General features: G+C 31.2%; 1 protein-coding gene and 1 non-coding gene across 7 annotated transcripts in view; both read left to right on the top strand.

Moving 5' to 3' along the window:
• The window catches only part of Csmd3 (CUB and Sushi multiple domains 3), a 1,105,037-nt gene that overhangs the window by 564,546 nt on the left and 520,666 nt on the right, over positions 1 to 19,825 (top strand). The gene's annotated exons all lie outside the window — the stretch shown is intronic.
• Positions 755 to 859, top strand: LOC125616592. Its single transcript, XR_007347332.1, has one exon. It is a non-coding gene; the product is annotated as a U6 spliceosomal RNA (small nuclear RNA).

Here is a 19,825-nt window from a genome sequence, read left to right as displayed (position 1 = left end):
ATATATATATATATATATATATCTGTTTGATAACCATATGATTTTATATGTATCATTTTTGTTGAAAATCAACTGGAGATATATATATATATATATATATATATAACCCTACCCCTCACATTTTTTTAAATGATATTGAAAAAATTGGATAGCCACATCCCGAAATAAACCAAAACATCTCATCTCTTGTCTCACTCAAATCAACATGAAATGAATTGTAGAAGTAAACCTAAAACTATGAAACATTTAGAAGAAAATATAAAAGAAAAGTCTAACTTCTTTAGGGAAATTTTTTTAAAGAAAAGAACAAAGCATATTATATACTGAATATTTGTGTCCCTCCAAAAATCATGTTGAAGTTCTACCATCAGTATCATGAAATTTAGAGACAGGGCTTCAGTGGAAGTAGATAGATTTATATGAACTCATGACAGTGGATTCCTCATGATGAGATTAAATCCTTTATAAAGAGGAGACATCATTAGAGAAACTGTGCAGTCTTTCTCTCCTTCAGCCCTCTGCTAGAAAGAGAAGTCAGCCATCTGCAGGTTAGGAAGAGCTCTCACTAGAACATGACCAGGCTTATACACTATGTAGATTAAATTTCTTTTGTTTAAGCCATCTAATCTAAGGCATTTTGTAATATCATGAGCACATACTAAGACATTATAGAAAAAAAAATTGGCAAATTAGACTTGACCAAAACCAAAATCATATGGTTATCAAAAGGCACTGTTAAGAAAATGAAAAGGCAGTGTTCGCCTTGGCAGCACATACTAAAATTGGAACGATACAGAGAAGATTGGCATGGCCCCTACACAGGGATGATACTCATATTCCTGCAGCTTTACATATTAGAAAAAGAAAAGAAGAAGAAGATATATATGTTATATATATTATATATACGCTATAGAATGTGCATTCAGAATATATAGTGAAATTTCAGAAATCAATAAAATAAAGCAAACAACCCTATTAAAATGTGTAAAGTGATTGGACACTTTACACAACAGATACAGGCCGGGCATGGTGATTCACACCTGTAATCCCAGCAGCCAGGGAGGCTGAGGTAGTAGGATCACAAGTTCAATGCCACCCTCAGCAAAAGCAAGGTACAAAGTAACTCAGTTTGACTCTGTCTCTAAATAAATATACACGATAAGGTTAGGGATGAGGCTCAGTGGTGGAGTTTCCCTAATTTCAATCCCTATTACCCCCCACCAAAAAAAAAAGGCTGAGGATGTGGCTAAGTGGTTAAGCACCCTGGGTTCAACACCTGGTACCCACCCCCAGGGGAAAAAAAAAAAGATACAGAAGACTAAAATGTATATAAAAATGTTCACCATTATTGTTTAAGGCAATATAAATTAAAATTACAAGAGACACCACTACAATAAATTTTCACACATATTTGTATAGTGGTAAAATGATGATATCTGACAAAATATTTATTTGTGTCCTTGTAATTTTTAGTACATGGCAACAGAAATCCTGCACTATCTTTCATTGCACTCCCACAGTAGTGTAATTCAAATGGATGATCCAATAAATACACCAATCTGTAATCTGAGAAGGATCTATAATATTCATGTAAAACCAAAGTAACTTTATATTAAGAATTGCCATATTCTTAAAAGGTAATTCTTAAACTTTTAATTTTAAAAATATTCATTAAAGCAGAAATATAATCATGAACAAATAATATTTTTCAACACTTCATTTGAAATTTATAATTCCCTCAAACTTTTTATGCATTATTTAGTTTTCTAGTGCCATAAAATCAAATTAGTGAAATAAAATATGTAAGACATAGCTGTTTCATTGTTTTTTATTTAAAAAATATTTTCTATTTCTCTATATTGTATCCTTTAACTAAAGATTTATTATTTCTGTTCTTGTTCTTCATTAGCTTAGAGGTTTATTTTACTTTCTTTTACATTTAATATATCAAATTCCTTCATAAAAGTATTGCTTCTAAAACATCTAATTTAACTTTTTTTATCCCAATCTGCTGTAAGAACTAAAACTTTTCTTTCTATATGCACAGAAGTAAAATGATTGACAGTATAATATTAAGAGTTGTGTCAACTTTAAAGAATTAATTGAGTTGCAACTATATGCCAGACATTGTGAAGGGGATACAGTACACAGCAAAAAATGAGACTTAGTCATTGCTTTTAGTTTAGTAGGATGAAGACTGACACTTAATAAGTAATTTTAAATATGATGAATATAATAATGAAAAAACAGAATGTGCTTTTTGAAGACTATAAGAAGACTCCTAATGCAGGCTTCAAGATATGCTTTCCTAAATTGTGTTCTATATATGTACTAGAAATTGCAATGCATTGTGTTGTCATATATAACAAATTAGAATAAATAAATAATTTTTTAAACAAGATAAGTTTTTCTTAGGAGGTGAACTTGGAATGAGATCTGAGGAAGAGTAGGAGTTACTGAAGTAAGAATTCAGCAGCATAATCAAGTTGTGCAGATGAGAACAAGTTTCAGTGGAGGACCTTATAAAATTCTAGGATGTAGCAGGAGTAGAAAGGGAGTGCACTGAGGAGTAGAACCTGTCATGATTTGAGAGGGGGACCATGTATGAATGGGTCATGATAAAAGATGTCCATTTCCTTAGTGAAGACAAAAAAATCACTCCTCTCCCTTACTAATAGGCTAATTTCCCAATTTCTCCCTTAGGAAAAGAACCAGTATTTATTAAAATAATGCAATGATAGATCAGAGACAATGGAAGATATTTTTGTGATAGTTCATATTCTCAAATAATAACATTCAATATTGTCAAAATGTTATTTTCTTAAAACTTGATCTACAGATTCAACATAATGAAATAAAAATTTCAGTGGGTTTTTTTTTTAGATATCAACAAACCAATTTAAAGTTTAAATGAAGAGGCAAATTTTACCTAAATGAAAAAATAAAAACAAAAAATATATAAATGCTAAAAATAAGAGGCATAATACCTAGAGAACCCATCATAATATTGAAGAAAAATAACAAAGTAGGAGGACTGATACCACCTGCCTGATACTGCCCAATATCAAACCTTATAAAGCTATAGTAATCAAGAGAGGGGGAACAGGCAGTAGAATAGACAAATGCAACAAGGGAATAGAAAAGAAATTCCGATATAAACCCAGGTTACTGTAGTTATCTGATCTTGACAAAGGAGCAAATTCATAAGCCTAAAGTAATATAAATCCTTTTTAACAAATGATGCTCAGGCAAGTGGACATCTACAGACAAAAACAAAAAATAATCTAGATAGAAGCTTTACACCTTTCATAAAATTAAGTCCAAATATATTATAGGCCTAAGTATAAAACACAAACTATAAAATTTCTGAAGAAATAGAGGAGAAAACATAGATGACCTTCAATAAGGCAATGACTTTATAAATATAGCAACAAATGTATGATCCATGGAAGAAAAAACTAACAAGCTGAATTTAATTAAAATCAAATTGCTGCTTTGCAAACTACAATATCAAGAAGATGGGAAGATAAGCTATGATTAAAAGAAAATATTTGCAAACAAATACTTGTGCTAAAGGACTCTCATCCAAAATACTATAAAAATAAGAAAAAGGGTAAACTGAGTAAGAAATGGGAAATATGTATAGATATCTCACCACAGGAGATATATAGATGTCAAGTCAGCATATGAAAGTATTTTCAACATCATGTGGCATTAGGGAACAGGCAACAGAACAGACAAATGGAACAAGGGAATAGAATATAAATCCAAGAAAAAAAACCATGTTAAAGAAGTCATCTGAAATTGACAAAGGAGCAAAGTCAATAGAATTGAAGCAAGATATCCTTTTTTGACAAATAATGCTATAATAACTGAGCATCCATAAAGAATGCAAATGAACATATATCAGGGAATTGCAAATTAAAATAATGAGATACTACTACACAGCTATAAGAATGGCCAAAATTTAGAATATCAACAATACCAAATACTGGCAATGATATGAAACTGTAGGATCTGATTCATTGCTTATAGAGATGAAAAGTGGTACAGCCACTTTAGAAGACAGTTCTTAAAAAACTAAACATACTTTTACTACATAATTCAGCAACCATACTCTTTGATTTTTACTTAAATGAACGAAAATGAATGTCCCCACAAAACCCTGCACATGGATGTATGTAGTAACTTTATAGTTCCATTCATAATTGTCAATACCTGGAAGGAATTAAGTTGTTCTTTGGTAAGTGAATAAATTAATAAATTGGAACATCAAATACTAAAAATCAAAGCTATCAAGTCATTAAAAAATATGGAGGAAATTTGAATGCATTTTAATAAGTGAAATAAACCAATCTGAGAAGACCATATACTATTTGATTTCTACTCTGTGACCTTCTGGAAAGGGCAAAACTATGACACAGTAAACTGATCAGTGGTTTCCAGAGGTTAGGAGGGAGGGAAGAATAAATTGGCAGAGCAAAGAGGATTTTCAGTGTTGTAAATCTATTGGGCAATACAATATTGGTAGATGCATGTCACTATACACTTGTCAGAACTCATAGACTAACAGAACTCATAGAACCCTAATGTACACTATGGATTCTGAGTGATAATGATGTGCCACTTTAGGCTCATGGACTATAAAAAATTTACTTCTGTTGAATGAGATTTCAAGAGTGAGGAGGTCATATTTCAAGAGTAAGGATTACCTCTACTTTTTGCTCACTCTTGCTATAAACCCAAAACTCCTCTGAAGAGTTAAATTTTATTAATTTAAAACACAACATAAAAATTAAAGCCATTGCTACTACCGAAAATGTCCAGAACTATTTGAAAATGTTTCCATTTTATATTAATATAATTAAAGCATTTGAAAGCTTTAGGTGACTGTTCTCATTGATAGATCTTAATACACTACTTTGATTTAGTCTACTACTCAATTTCTATGGCCACCTTCCAGATTTAAAACAACAATAATTTTATGAGGGCATGAGTAAGCAGCATATTCTGGCCAATACCCTCCACTGTCATTCATATTGATTTTGGCTTACATGACATTTCAAACTATATTATTAATTTCAGAGGAAAAACATTGCCTCAAACTAACTTGCAAAAACCACTCAAAATAATAAACTTTACATCTTCTGCTTGATACATACCTGGTAGCAAGTATATTATAGAATACTCTCTCTATATATTTTAGTACAGCTGTAAAACCAAGTACTGTGTTCACCAAATTATGGCGTTTTTTCAAAGCAATTCTTTAAATACAAACAAAATCAATTTTTTTATTAATCTGAAGAACAATAGGAATTCAGAATAACATTTTTATACGTATTTTTCTTTATATCTTTTTAAATTATTATATTGTTTATACATGTCAACAGTTTTTATGGTTTATAAATAATTTCATTAAAATTAATGCTTACTAAGCATCCTCTGTATATGAAGCTGTGACATTCATAGAAAGGACATCCTAAACAGCATGAAGATGCCTCATACAAACAAAAATTAAAGCAACACATACTTAGTAAGCGCATAAAAGAGAATTACATTGTAGTCAAGAACTATTTACATTAAGCATAATGTTTTTCTGTTCATGGTGCGCTATGAAATTGTGTAGGAAGGGAAATCTGATCTTATTTCTACTTGAGGAAAGAACCTGACAAAGACTAGGAAAGTTTTCTGAATTTAGAAAACTAATATACTTAGAAAATATTATGTGATTATTATTTTTGCATGTCTTTTGGGACACAACAACTCTAAATTTTGGTCAACAATGATGCATAAACTGAAAATCTGATTCTCTGAGTTGAAGGAAGAAAATGAAAGTCAAAAATAATATACCAAAAATATGTAAATGCTGTTCACAACCGAAATCATCAAATTAAAAGCCAAAGCTGTGTTTATGGTCTTTACAAAATAAGTTGGAAGGTCAATAAAAAAAATATGATGAAATCTGAAAAAAATTAAATTATATTCTCATTGGTCTTTTTTAAGGACTTCATCTTAAGGATTTAATAAGATAATTGTTCAAAGATTTAAGTACATGAAAGAATATTTAACATAATGCCATTTATATCAAAGTGGGCAAATTATAACCTACTAGTGTTACATTAAGAAGACATATGCTCAAAGGGCTGGGGATGTGGCTCAAGCGGTAGCGCGCTCGCCTGGCATGCGCACAGCACTGGGTTCAATCCTCAGCACCACATACAAACAAAGATGTTATGTCCGGCGAAAACTAAAATAAATAAATAAATATTAACATTCTCTCTCTCTCTCAAAAAAAAAAAAAAGATTAAAAAAAAAGAAGACATATGCTCAATACATTTTAATAAAAAATAATAAAAATTACTAATGGATTTATTGATTAGCTTGCTTTAAGGTAATAGTTTCACAATTTAGATGTATATCAAAACATCACATTGTACAGCTTGGTTATATACAAGTTTTGTTTGCTTATACTTCATAAAGTTTAAACATTCACCTTGAAACTGGATTTCTGTGGCTATGATTGGCTTCTCAAATCAGCAAGAAGTTTTTTTTTTTCTTTTTTAAAATTTATATATGACAGCAAAATGCTTTACAATTCTTATTACACATATACAGCACAATTTTTCATATCTCTGGTTGTATACAAAGTATATTCACACCAATTCATGTCTTCATACATGTACTTTGGATAATAATGACCATCATTCCACCATCATTTCTAACCTCATACCTTCTCCCTTACCCTCCAACTCCTCTGCCCTATCTAGAATTCGTCTATTCTTCCCATGCTCCCTTTCCCTATCCCACTATGAATCAGCCTCCTTATATCAGAGAAAACATTTGGCATTTGGTTTTTTTGGTATTGGCTGAATTCACTTACCATTATCTTCTCCAACTCCATCCATTTACCTGCAAATGCCATGATTTCATTCTCTTTTATTGCTGAGTAAAATTTCATTGTGTATATATGCCACATTTTTTTTATCCATTCATCCATTGAAGGGCATCTAGGTTGGTTCCAGAGTTTAGCTATTGTGATTTGTGCTGCTATAAACATTGATATGGCCGTGTCCCTGTAGTATGATGTTTTTTAAGTTCTTTGGTTGTAGACTGAGGAGAGGGATAGTTGGGTTAAATGGTGGTTCATTCCTAATTTTCCAAGAAATCTCCATACTGCTTTTCATATTGGCTGCACCAATTTGCAGTCCCAACAGAAGTGTATGAGTGTACCTTTATCCTCACATCCTTACCAACACTTATTGTTGTTTGTCTTCATAATAGCTGATGTTCTGACTGGAATGAGATGGTATCTTAGAGTGGTTTTGATTTGCATTTCTCTAATTGCTAGCGATGATGAACATTTTTTCATACATTTGTTGATTGATTGTATATCCTCTTCTGAGAAGTATCTTTTCAGGTCCTTGACCCACTTATTGATTGGGTTATTTGATCTTTTTTGGTGTTTAAACTTTTGAGTTCTTTATAAACCCTAGAGATTAGTGCTCTATCTGATGTGTGAGGGGTAAAGATTTGTTCCCAAGATGTAGGCTCTCTGTTCACCTCACAGATTGTTTCTTTTGCTGAGAAAAAATTTTTAGTTTGATTCCATTCCATTTATTGATTCTTGGTTTAATTCTTGTGCTATCAGAGTCTTATTAAGGAAGTTGGGGCCTAATCCCACATGATGGAGATTAGGACCTAAGAAGCAAGAGGTTTTATACTAAAATGCAGAATACTTGCAATTGTTTTAGTAGAATAGTCTATTTATAAAGAAAAAAACATGCTCTTAGTAAAATTCAGTCAATATAATATAAATTATATATAATATAAACAAAATACAAAATAAATATAATATTATAAAAAGAAAACAAACAACCCCCTCTCCAAATGCAAACGACTAGTATGACCACTAAAATTATGATGAGGTGATATTTAGGCAAACATCTTAACATATTGCTCTTTCTGTATATTTATATACAGAGAAAGAGTTTTATTATACATGCTATTTTCATTCTCATTTTTTTCATTTAAAATACCCCAAAGAATATTGCTGCTTATTAACTCTTTCTGTGACCACATACAAATATGAATTTTTAAATTTTATGATTGGTCTTTAAACCAGTGAATCAACCAAAAATTCTAACCCAAATAGTAATGATGCAGATTAATGGAAGCTTCTGAGGGAAATGTAATGAAACAATATCCTAATCACTGCCTTAAGACTGAAGTGCAATTTTAAAAATTAATTTTAATATTCATTAACATTCAGGATTCTATAACAAGAATTTTGACAAAACTTACACAATCTCAAACTTCTTGCTCATAACGTGCCTTAAGGCAATTTTTCCATCATTTTTAGATCCAAAGATAGGAAATCAAGGTCCAATAAAATAAAAACTTGTAAGAGACCCCAGAAAATATGCCTCTAAAATAAGATTTACAAATCTTTGCATAGCAGATTTAGAAGGCAGTGAGATGCAGTTAGATTCAATCAAATCTATTTTATTGATGCTCATCACACTTGAGACATACATCCTAATTCTAAGTCCTAATTGACTCTATACTTAGGGGTCCCAGATACTCGCCTGTGACATGTGTTAAGTACAGGTCATCAGAAACTTGATCAGGGCTGGAGGAGTCTGGTACAGAGGGGACAAAAGAGAAGGAGACTTCGATCTCTCTATCTGGGTCCTGTTAGTCCCATTGCCCCCCAGAAGTCTGGGTTTTTAAGTCCTAGTTCACTTGTGCTTGCAGCAGATAACTGGGTGAGTTCTGGGGAGTACACACTGGGTGTAGACTCTTACATCAATAACTTAAGTCTGTCTAAGTCTGCAGTTTTTCTAAGTTTTGCAGTTCACATTACATCATGGGCACATTGCTTATAGTCTTTTATTCAACACACGCACTAATTAATATAGCCAATAATCCTATAATATTTCTGGTACTCATATGAGGCAGCATATCAAGAGTAAAGGAAATTTGAAAACTTTTTTTTTAAATTATGTCTTTTTGACAGTTCAAATTCTTGTCACCTAAATCTTTTACACATGGACATTTCTCTTTGTAATATGGTAGTTTATTACTAAAAAAAAGTAATTTGGGGGTAATTTAGTGGAAAATTTTTATGGAGACAATAAAACATGATAAACATTAATCAATAAAGGGGGGGAGCAATAAACATCCATGTGGGTAAGAACCCTATTTTGTTGTAGTGCACTTCATTGATCATGTAAATTAGAAGAGTATGACCATTGTGCATACAGTGTTGGTACTGCTGTTAATTTAATAAGGAAACAACTGGAAAATGTAAGTAGGGCACACTGTTCTCTAATAGAAAAACCGGTCTCAGAAAATGTGCTTTATCCCTATGTAGTTCACTCGGAACTGTCAGGAAAGATAGTAACTAAAATTTTTTGTACACCTATTATATATCAAGCAGCATGTCAGAAGTGTGTTATCTTATTTTTGTACATGTTATAAAAAAACATGAAATAAGTTTCATAGTACCCAAGGATGTTGTCTTAATCATTTTAAACTGCAGCTTTTAACACAAGTCACTCTGGACATTGTTAAATGGTATTCTTAGTTTCCAGAGTTCAGATTTACAATGTTATTGTGGAAATCGGAACATTTTCTAAATATGTATATTTTGGATAATAATGGGAGGATAGCTATAATATGCTTAGAATATAAAAATGTGTTGCTTTACACAGAAACTAGGTTGGTAAAGTGAGTAAGGACAGATTCATGATAGTAAAAGCTGATTTTTATTTTATTTTAGTTAATCAGTGTCATATTTAACTCATCATATGACCACTCAATAGTGAAAAAAATATATGCATTTGTCCTGCTTCTAAATAATTCTATGGTGAAAATCTATATGGATATTTAAGCATATTAATTTGTTCATAAAAATATTCATTGTTATAAAATTTAAATATGAAAGAACATTGATTTCAAATTAGTAAAAAAGCGAACATAAATTATTCCTTAATAATACAAGCAAAAAGTAAGGAGTTCAAATTAGTAAATACTTAATTCAGTGATACATTAAATTACAATTCATTTTCATTCAATTCATTCAAAACTTATTAAATAGATGTATTATGGATTTACACTATGACAGATACTATAGCATGAACCCTTCTTTTAAAGCAAGTCATATTTTGTCATTCAATAAGTACAAAAACCAAAAAATAAAAATTCATTGTTAAGAATGTAGCAATAGTGGCTCAGTTTTAAAGTGCCCCTGGGTTCAATACTCAGTACCAAAAAAATAATAATAATAATAAAAGAAAGAGAGAGAGAGAGAGAGAGAGAGAGAGAATATAGCAACAGAAGTTTATACAAATTACACTGGTTGCAAAGAGGGGAGTGCAATTGATTTGATAAAGGGACAAGGTATCAGGGACACTTCAGATAAAAGGTGGTATCAGATCAACAAAGATAGAGATGTAAGGGATGGACATGCTAGTATAGAAAGAATCAGCAAAGGCTCAGAATCCTGAAAAGCTTGGCTTCAACAGGCCAACTACAAGTAATTATCATTTCTGAAGCAAAGTGGTAAGAATGAAGGAATACCAGCAGAAACTAGAAATATGGTTTTAGATCATATGGTTTTAGAAAGGATTTAAGTTGCCAATAGTATCCTATGATTTGTATTTGGAGAAGATCATTCTGGTAATTGTACAGAAGGTAAATCATAGGTAGAGAGTGAATTAAAAGGCTATTACAATTATACAGAAAAGAGATAAAGAACCTCTGACCCAAGATATTGGTAATTGAGGTTGTAAGACAATAGACCTTTACCTTTAAAATACAAAACTGACTGTCCCTAATGTCCAAAAAAAAAAAAAAAAAAAAAATCCTGAGAGAGTAGCATTTAAGTAGAGGATAATTAAAGATAGCACCCAGCTTCCTGCCTGAGTGGGTGAATAGCTGTGACATTACTGAAATACATGTGGAAAGAAGGAAGATCAGATGTGAAAGTAGGGAAATAATTCAGATTTGCATTTATTTCATATTATTTTATTAGACATCAAATTAAACTGTCAACATGAAACTAGAACTCAAGAAAGATATTTGGGCTCTTTATTTAAGAAATCTGGGAGTATAATACTACAAATTCATTGGAAGATTTGAGGAACAAGTAAGAATTATTCATTAAAATATGGTGATCATAATATATTGTCAGTATGTTTTATGAATAAGCTCCACAATTCTAAGAAGAAATATAAATCCTAAATAGAAATTTTGATAGATTTGATGACAATTAGGATAGTGGACACTTAGCAATTCATTCAAGTGTCCCTGAAAAAATTCTAAGGCATCTATCAAGAGCATAGATGGAAAGAACAATCATTAGCAGGAACAGCAATCTGTAAGGCATACTTACAGATATAGTGTGGAGGGAAGAATCAATGATTTCTATTTTCTTCAATTAGTGAACAAAGCAGGCTTGGAATATTTACAACAAAAGAAGGAAGAAGTAGAAAATGTATCAAAATGAGTATAATTGTGATAGCCTCAGCAAGCCTCAGGTTCAAATGTGGTAAGGAAGTCTGTGTTCAAACAAATTATCCCCTCCCATTTTTCTGTTGCATTGACTCTACTTTGGCAGAGAATGGGATGTTTGTTTATTAGTATTTTATTATAATCTCATGTTAGTGCTAAAATTAAAATGTTAATTTCTCATATAAATCCTTTGGTCAAATTCTGCTCAGTCATTTCTTGGTTTGACAGAGTTCTAGTAGACTATTAGGGCACATGAGAGCAACAGGTCTTCTTGTTCAAGTTTTTCTTTTTTTTTTTTTTCTTTTTCCTCCAAGAAGAGTAGAGTTGGAATTAATAGCTTGAATGTGTACTCTGTTTCTTTACGTTTCTTAAAATCACTCTATACTGTTGCCTTGCTTTGTATGCTGTTTTAGAAAAGTCTGATACCAGTCTCATTCTCATGCTTTTCTAAATTATTTCAGATCATAATCTGGAGGCCCTTAAGGATTATTTCCTTTTCTTTATCCAAGAGATTTATTAGAATTTGTCTCAGAGGTGACTATACTTGGTCATTTTTCTCTGGCACCCACTTGGCCCTTTAGGATTATACTTGAGGCCTCTTTTATCTTTGGAAATTTCTGTGGATTTCTATTCCTCTGTTTTGATATTCTTCAAAGATAATAAATAAGCTTGTGTTATTTATGGCTCTTCCATTTCAACTACATTTTCTCTAATCCTTTAAATTATTCTTCATTCCATTTTCATTTTTTAGGGTTTTTTCTTGCTTTTATTCAATGCCCTTTACTAAATTTTCACTTGTATCTTTTTCCTTTAGACTCCTTATAATTAATATTCATTTTGATATTATTTTATCATTTTCTTTTACCACCTTTCTGAATTAATTCAGCTTTCATTCCATTAAAAACAGTTTTCTGTCCATTTATAGTTATAGTATGTGCAATTTTTTTTTTTTTTTGGTACCAGAGATTCAATTCAGAGGCACTCAACCACTGAGCCACATCTCCAGTGCTATTTTGTATTTTATTTAGAGACAATGTCTCACTGAGTTGCTTAGCACCTTGCCATTGCTGAGGCTGGCTTTGAACTCGTGATCCTCCTACCTCAGCCTCCCCAGCTGCTGGGATTACAAGTGTGTGCCACCACACCCGGAAATAGTATATGTATTTTTGATTCAAGGACATTTTTATATCTTCAGTTGCCTATTTAAGGATATTTAATTTTTGAGTGGTATTATAATTGTATTTATATTTGTGGTTATTTCAAGGAGAGAAATTTATCATCAAAACTATCAATTTTTACTTCTTATTTGCTACAGAAGTATTTGATAGATGTGATTGGCTTTTCCTACTCCTATTCATTTCATGGAAAATGTTCTTAGTTTGAGAATGTTTTTTTCTGCACTCTTGTATTTTATGGATGATATTGATGAGGGAAAGAGGCCTGTCTTTTTTCTTTCTTTTTTATTTAGGATTCTTCAGTTCTTCCTTTATCCTTTTTTTGTAATTTCATTTTTAATGAGTATTTCCCTTTTTTCTATATTTGTGTATCTTTCTCATTACTAATGGCTTCTTAGACTACAATCTCCAGTCTTATACACTTTAATGTCTTCTATTTAATCAATACTGTGAAATGCCAGGTCTTGACCTATGTTTGATATTCCGGCAATTAATGTTTGACTTTCTATTTATGATGATGGTTTTACTTGTGCTTTACATATGTTCCCTGTGAACTTTATTGCACAATTTTTTACAGACCTTAAACTTACCCTCCTAAACTCTCTATATTCATTGCCAGGAAAGTGGGTTCTGTGTGTATACTTCTATTTGCAGACAAGTAGAGGATACACTATTCTTTTGCCTATTAATGTTGGAGGCATAGGCCATGCTTAATTTTATTTTCATCCTTGTTATTTATGTTTTTTTAAGGAGAATATAGGGGAAATTGAAAATCAGGTAACTACCAATTTTCTCTACATATATTCATATGTTGTTGACATTTAGAGTTGACATAGAAGTTAGAACTCATCAGGTTAAAAACCCTGTTTCATGGATGAAAATATAGGACTTCAGAGAAATTATATGAATAAGTCAAAGTCAAATAGCTATTATGAGCAAGATATAACTCAACTCTGGGTTTTCCTACTCTATTAATGCCCATTTCTTTTTCTCAATACACTACGTTCCTTTTAAAAATTAAATGCAAATCAATAATTTTAGGTTTGTTATTAATGTTAAAATGATGAATTATAAAGATCATAACTGATTAATAATATAATGAAGGATATTTTGGAACAAATTAGATGAATATTTTCAATACAGTTTATAATGAGTGAACAAAGTAATACTCATTGTACCTGAAATATAATTGTCTTAGTCTGCTTTACACTACTACAAAAGAATACCTGAGATTGTGTAACTTATAGAGAAAATAAATTTATTACTTACCACTGGAGGCTAGGAAGTCTAAGATCAAGAAATGGACAGATTTGGTACCTGCTAAAGGCCTGGTATCCATTTGTAGGATGGGACCTTGAACCCTGTAATTTCTTAAGAGGACAAAAATATAAATCCTCACATGGCATAAAATGGAAGAGCCAAGAAAAAGAGTCCACTCTCCCATTTTCATTTATAAAGGCATTGAACCCACTTATAAGAATAGACCCCTCATGGTGAATTTGTCTCTTTAAGACCCCATCTCCCATTACTGTTACATAGACAACTAAATTTCAACATTACTTTCAGAGGGAACAAACTTTCAAGACATAGCAATAATTAACTGGAAAAAACTAAGGGTTTTTTATTTTTAGTTTTTAATATGCTTGGAATATGCTGAGAATGGAAAGACAGATTGCTTTGTATTTCAATAATATTTGCTATATTTGAAAACTATAATTATGTCCCTGCACTACATTATTATTAATATAACTATCCCCTCACTTCACTATTTGTCTTTAATTTAGAACTTGCTTTGGTAGAACACTAATTTAATTTTGACTCATTACACATAAGAATAATCAGTTTATAATAATTCATTGATTCCTAAGTTGTCAGCATCACATATTCTTTGCCTCTTAGTCAGATGACCATCATCTTCAAAAGTTCGACAAATATCTATTGTATGTACATTTTAAAACTCTATATGTATATAAGCATTTTACAATTCATATCAATGATTTTTCTGTACATTGTGAGAAAAAGTCTTTTTATTTTAATGTAATTCTGATTTGAGTCAAAGAAAAAATATTTTATTTAGTTTGAAATAGCCAATTGAGAATTCACTGAAAAACAATCAAAATATCTGATTAAGTGAAATTTCATCTAAAAGTATAATTTCTGAGATTCAATCTATTCAAAATGTTATTAGCCAATTATGTTTAGTAAAGGTTACAGACATTGAATATATAAAAGAGCTCACAAATATAATATCCAGTCTTTCCTAATATCTTCATACTATTCATCGTATTTAAAATCCAACACTTATTTTTAACTGATGATAAAAATTTGGAAATTTGAAATGTAATTACCTTTTAAACTTCCCTGAGATATGGCTAATATCAAAGTGTTTCCATACACTTGTACTACCTTACTAGTGTCTAAAAGGGACCCTGGTAGATGAGCTCACAGAGAAATTAACAAGGATAAGAAAAGCCCTGTATACATATTAGGGCTTAGAGTGGCTTAAGTTTCACTTAAAATTAAAAAGTCATTGGAAGGGACTGGATGATGTGCTGTAAATACACCTTGAGAAGGCAAGCACAGAAGCAGAGAGCAATTAACGGCTATTCGAAGATTGTGGCTTAGAACAAGGTGGCAGCAGTTAGAAGAGGTGAGACTGTGGAAAAAGTAGGCTCAGGAACAAAAGTCTGAAATTCTGTTTAATATACATTAAATTTGAGACATCTGCTTATCTATAACATAGGTTTGTGAAGTAGAATTTGGATATATGTAACAATAGCTTATAGTAGTGGTGACTACTCTCTGAGATGAGCTATGCCAAATGACTCTGAAAAATCAAGAAAGACTGAAAATTGACAACTCATGAGGCAGAGTAGCTGACCTTTACAAAAATGACTGAAATGGCTATGTGAATGTTTGCTGAAAGAGGAATTATAGGCAAATCTGTAAAAGGATATCAGTTGGAGGGAAATTTGGGGTGTGAAGAGGTTTAGGGGTTTGTTTTTATTTTTTGTTAGAAGGATGTTTCATAGAGTCTCATGATGATCTGGATAATCTAGTACACTATTACTCAAAGTGCTGGCCCAAAACGGAGAGTGGTGCACCACATGGTTGATTTACATTCTCGAAAAATCTTTATTTTTAAGGATATTAGTAATAAACATACAATGAACTTTATTTTTAGTCTCCCCAAAGAGATGTAACAGAGAAAACTGTAGAGGCAATGGAGAAAAGAGACAGATGTAGAAAATGGTAGCAGCTTCCTGCTATTCTAGCCCTGAGAAAACATATATTCTTCATTAATTTTTTCAAACTGTTCCCAACCTTGATTTTTAGAGCCAATTGTTGCCTACCAGGATCATGAATGATACATATTTAGCAAACCTTTATTAATACATTCCTGGTGTTAAACTCTTTGTCAACATGCATGCATTTATACATATTTATATGTGTATGTGTTTGTGCATATGTGCATATAAATATATATATATATATATAGTAAATGTAAATATATCTATCTACAAATATGTGTATGTATTTATGTAAACATAATTTATGTAAACATAATTTACATAAACATTTATGTAAACATGTAGCTTTGTTAATCATTTAAGTTTGTTTAAAAAATGAGGGACATAAACAAATTGTGTGTCAAATTCCTTGCAAACCGCTAGGTTCTTACTCATAGCTACACCTTAGAATCACATGGTAAACTTAAAAAAAATCTATTCCCTTCTGTAGAGAATCTGATTTTACTCATTTAAAGTGGATCCAGAGATTAGTTAACCCATGGTTAAAAATTTCCAGGGGATTCTAATGCATAACCATGCTTGGGAACTACCTTGCCAGGAATTCAGAAGAATTAAAGATTGCTCAACAAACTCAATGAATTAACATTCTAGCAGAATGGGTCTTGTAAATATCCATTTTTATTCAATGAACATGATACAGAAAAGGTATTTACGGTGAATAATTTGAGATTATTATAAAATAAGTATATACATTAGTGGATAATCATATTAAAATGATTTAGACTTCTATAAGGAAACTCTATAGTTAGGTATTAATTAAAATAATAATAATAATAATAATAATAATAATAATAATAATAATAAAACTTATACAATTAGTAGTTATTAAGCATAAATATGATGCTTTCCTTATAAAATTCCAAACAATTCTACTGGAATATGTATTATTACTAGTCAGTTTTTACACATGAGAAAACTGAGAAACAGAGCAGTAACTTGTACATGCCCATGTAACTAGAAAATATCCAGGCCAAGATTTGGGACCAAGCCATACGATATCATTCTCTATGTCCTAACCATTGGTCAATTTCTCTCAAAGTAAATGTTGGTTATTTTCTATCCTGATTGGTTTTATGTATCAGTTCTGTTTCATTTGATTCTTTTGATTCATTTGATTCTTAGTCTGGGCGTATTCTGCCTTCATACATTTTTTGCTCTCCAAATGACTAAATCTCTGCAAGTAGCCCAGTGTCAAATTATTATGACTTCTAAGTCATTGCTGTCTTTTTCTACAGATCCTTTTAAGCTGAATGTGCTTCTTGACTTCTCAGTTCTGTCTTCATACATAGTTTCATAGTTTCTGCTTTCTTCCAATGTGTTTTCCTTTACAATTTCACCTCCTTACTCTATTTTCACTTCATTAAAGCCACAATTTACTATAGAAAGAGAATTATTCTATCACTCATTGTACAGTACAAGATAGACCATCATTAATTATTATTCCTGACCACCTTTATTCTTTACAAAAGGATTGTAAGCAAAGAAAGTATTTACATTTTGCTGTTGTTTTATAGAGGTTTGCTATCTTGCCCAAGGTTGCAGATCTAGTAAGTGGTTGAACTGGGATTTAAACCCCTCAGTTCTAATTCCAGAGTTCTTAACGACTGCAGTTTTCTGTGCCATTAGAAAGACTTATCTCCAGAGTTAGAACATAAGTTCTGTCTCTCTGGTGCTGCTTGTCCCTTTGCATTAAATTGTCCCCTGGACGTAGCAAAGTGGCCAACTATCAAAGGAAATCAACCTTTCTATCCCTGGGGCCATAAAGGACAGCAGAAATGCTTTTATCATGTAATGTCCACTGTATGATAGTTATATCACTAGCAAAGATGCTGATTTTTAAGAATTTTCAGCATAGCCCTCATTAGTATATTTTCTCAAATATAAGTTGCTGAGACATCTTTATTTATAGCCATAATTTGTTGGTACTTTATAAACATATTTACTTTTCCTTATCCTATATACCACATGATTAACAAACTCAAATTCCTAGAAAACATAAAGAGAAAGGAATATATAGGAAAGCATAAAAGAGAAATCAATTTCTGATCTTAGATTTAGAGACAGCCTCTGTTCTACACTAATATGTTTCATTTGACTTTACAACTTTTTACTAAAAAATAAAAGTTAAAAAAAAATAAATTTTAAGTCTACCTCTTTTTCTGGTCAGTTTAATTGCTGTTAACCTACCCAGTATGGAGTAATATGGATTAAATTCAAGTAAAATAGTTTTAATTTTTGTCATTCATTTTGTTTAATGTATTATTATTATTATTTTCCTCTCAAAGTAAATCTGTGTCTCTGATTCCTTGTCATTTTGAAAAATAGAGATGAGGACTTTTCTCCAGTTTAAGCACTGATGCAGTAGAATGTATTACATTGTAGAAAACTCAGTAAGTGGAAGAACAGAGCAATATGAGAAAGGCTAGTGGCAGAAATCAACAAATCTTATTGGCAGTGAAGAACTCTGAAATCTCCAGTAGATACATTCCAAATAATTAGCTTTAGAAGCCAGGTTAAATTTCAGTAATTCCTGAGCATCTTTGATCATTTAAAAAATATATTCAGTCTAATGCCTTTTACCTTTTGCTGATATTGAAAGATACTATTAAAATTTACATTTTAAGTGTGCTCTTTTACTCTAATAATCATTCTTTCAGTTCTCTTGAATTTTCATATTCACTATCATATTACCTGTATCTATTAATCATTTTGTCTCTGCTTTCCAGTGTTTATATTTTAATACATGTTGTTGTTCTTAGTTCACTAAAACTCTTCAATATGATTTCAGTAGAAGTGGTAGTAGCGAACAATATCCTTACATAATCCTGAATTTAAGTTGCCTCTAACTTCTCTTTATGCCATAATAAAAATTTTAGTCATTTTCTATTTTGGAAAAACTTAATTTTTAAAAATTATTCTCTTTTTCTTTTTCAAATCAGGAATAAGAGCTGGATTTATTGAATGTTTTAGTGTATATGTTGAGATATTTTTTCTATAGAAACATATAAATGATTTATAATACATTAATACATTTTGTCATGGTAAACTATCTTTGTATTTATTTATTATCTTTGCATTTGTTTCTGGAATAAGTCTAACATAAATAAATAAATAAGTGTGTGTGTGTGTGTGTGTGTACACATACATATATTTAGTCAGGAAGTTTATCTAAATAGAAATAAAAGACAGAAGAGTTAAGATCCAGATGCAACAAAAGAGATTGGCATGAAATGGTAACAAAGGTTACCCAGTGAGAACTGGAATAGAAAACTAGGAATGAGGAGATGGAAAAAGAAAACACACACACACACACACACACACACAGAGTAAATAAGTACTTAGCGTTATAAGCCCTTCAAAAATGCTTATTGAGTAAAGAATGAAGACCGAACAGTCAAGAAGCAGATTGGACACATGCAATAGAATTTAGATTAGGAAACTGCAGTCTGGTGTCAAATGTAAAGTTACATCTACCACCTATTGCTTACTGGATTACAGTGTTCATTGTTTGTCTAACCAAAACAATGTCCTGACTTGGTACTTTATTTAAAAATTTTGTCTCATGAATTCAACTATCATATTCACTTCAGCATTATCCTAAAACCCCAAACTTTTTCATTAAGTCTTCATATCAACTCTCAGGAACTCCTCCTGCCACCAAATCTTATGTATTGTTCAAATGCAAATCCATCCTTTTTAGCCAGTGTGTTGGAAGCTCATTGTTTCTTGCATGACAATTAAAACATCTTTCCATGTGATTTCTCAGTTTTACTAAAAATCATCAAACTAAAATCTAAGATATAAACCTGACCCTATTCCTTCTCC

The sequence above is a fragment of the Marmota marmota genome, unplaced genomic scaffold (assembly GCF_001458135.2).
Source record: "Marmota marmota marmota unplaced genomic scaffold, marMar, whole genome shotgun sequence".
Lineage (NCBI taxonomy): Eukaryota > Metazoa > Chordata > Mammalia > Rodentia > Sciuridae > Marmota > Marmota marmota.
Note: the sequence above shows the minus strand (reverse complement) of the source record. Positions and strands in the feature narration are given on the sequence as shown.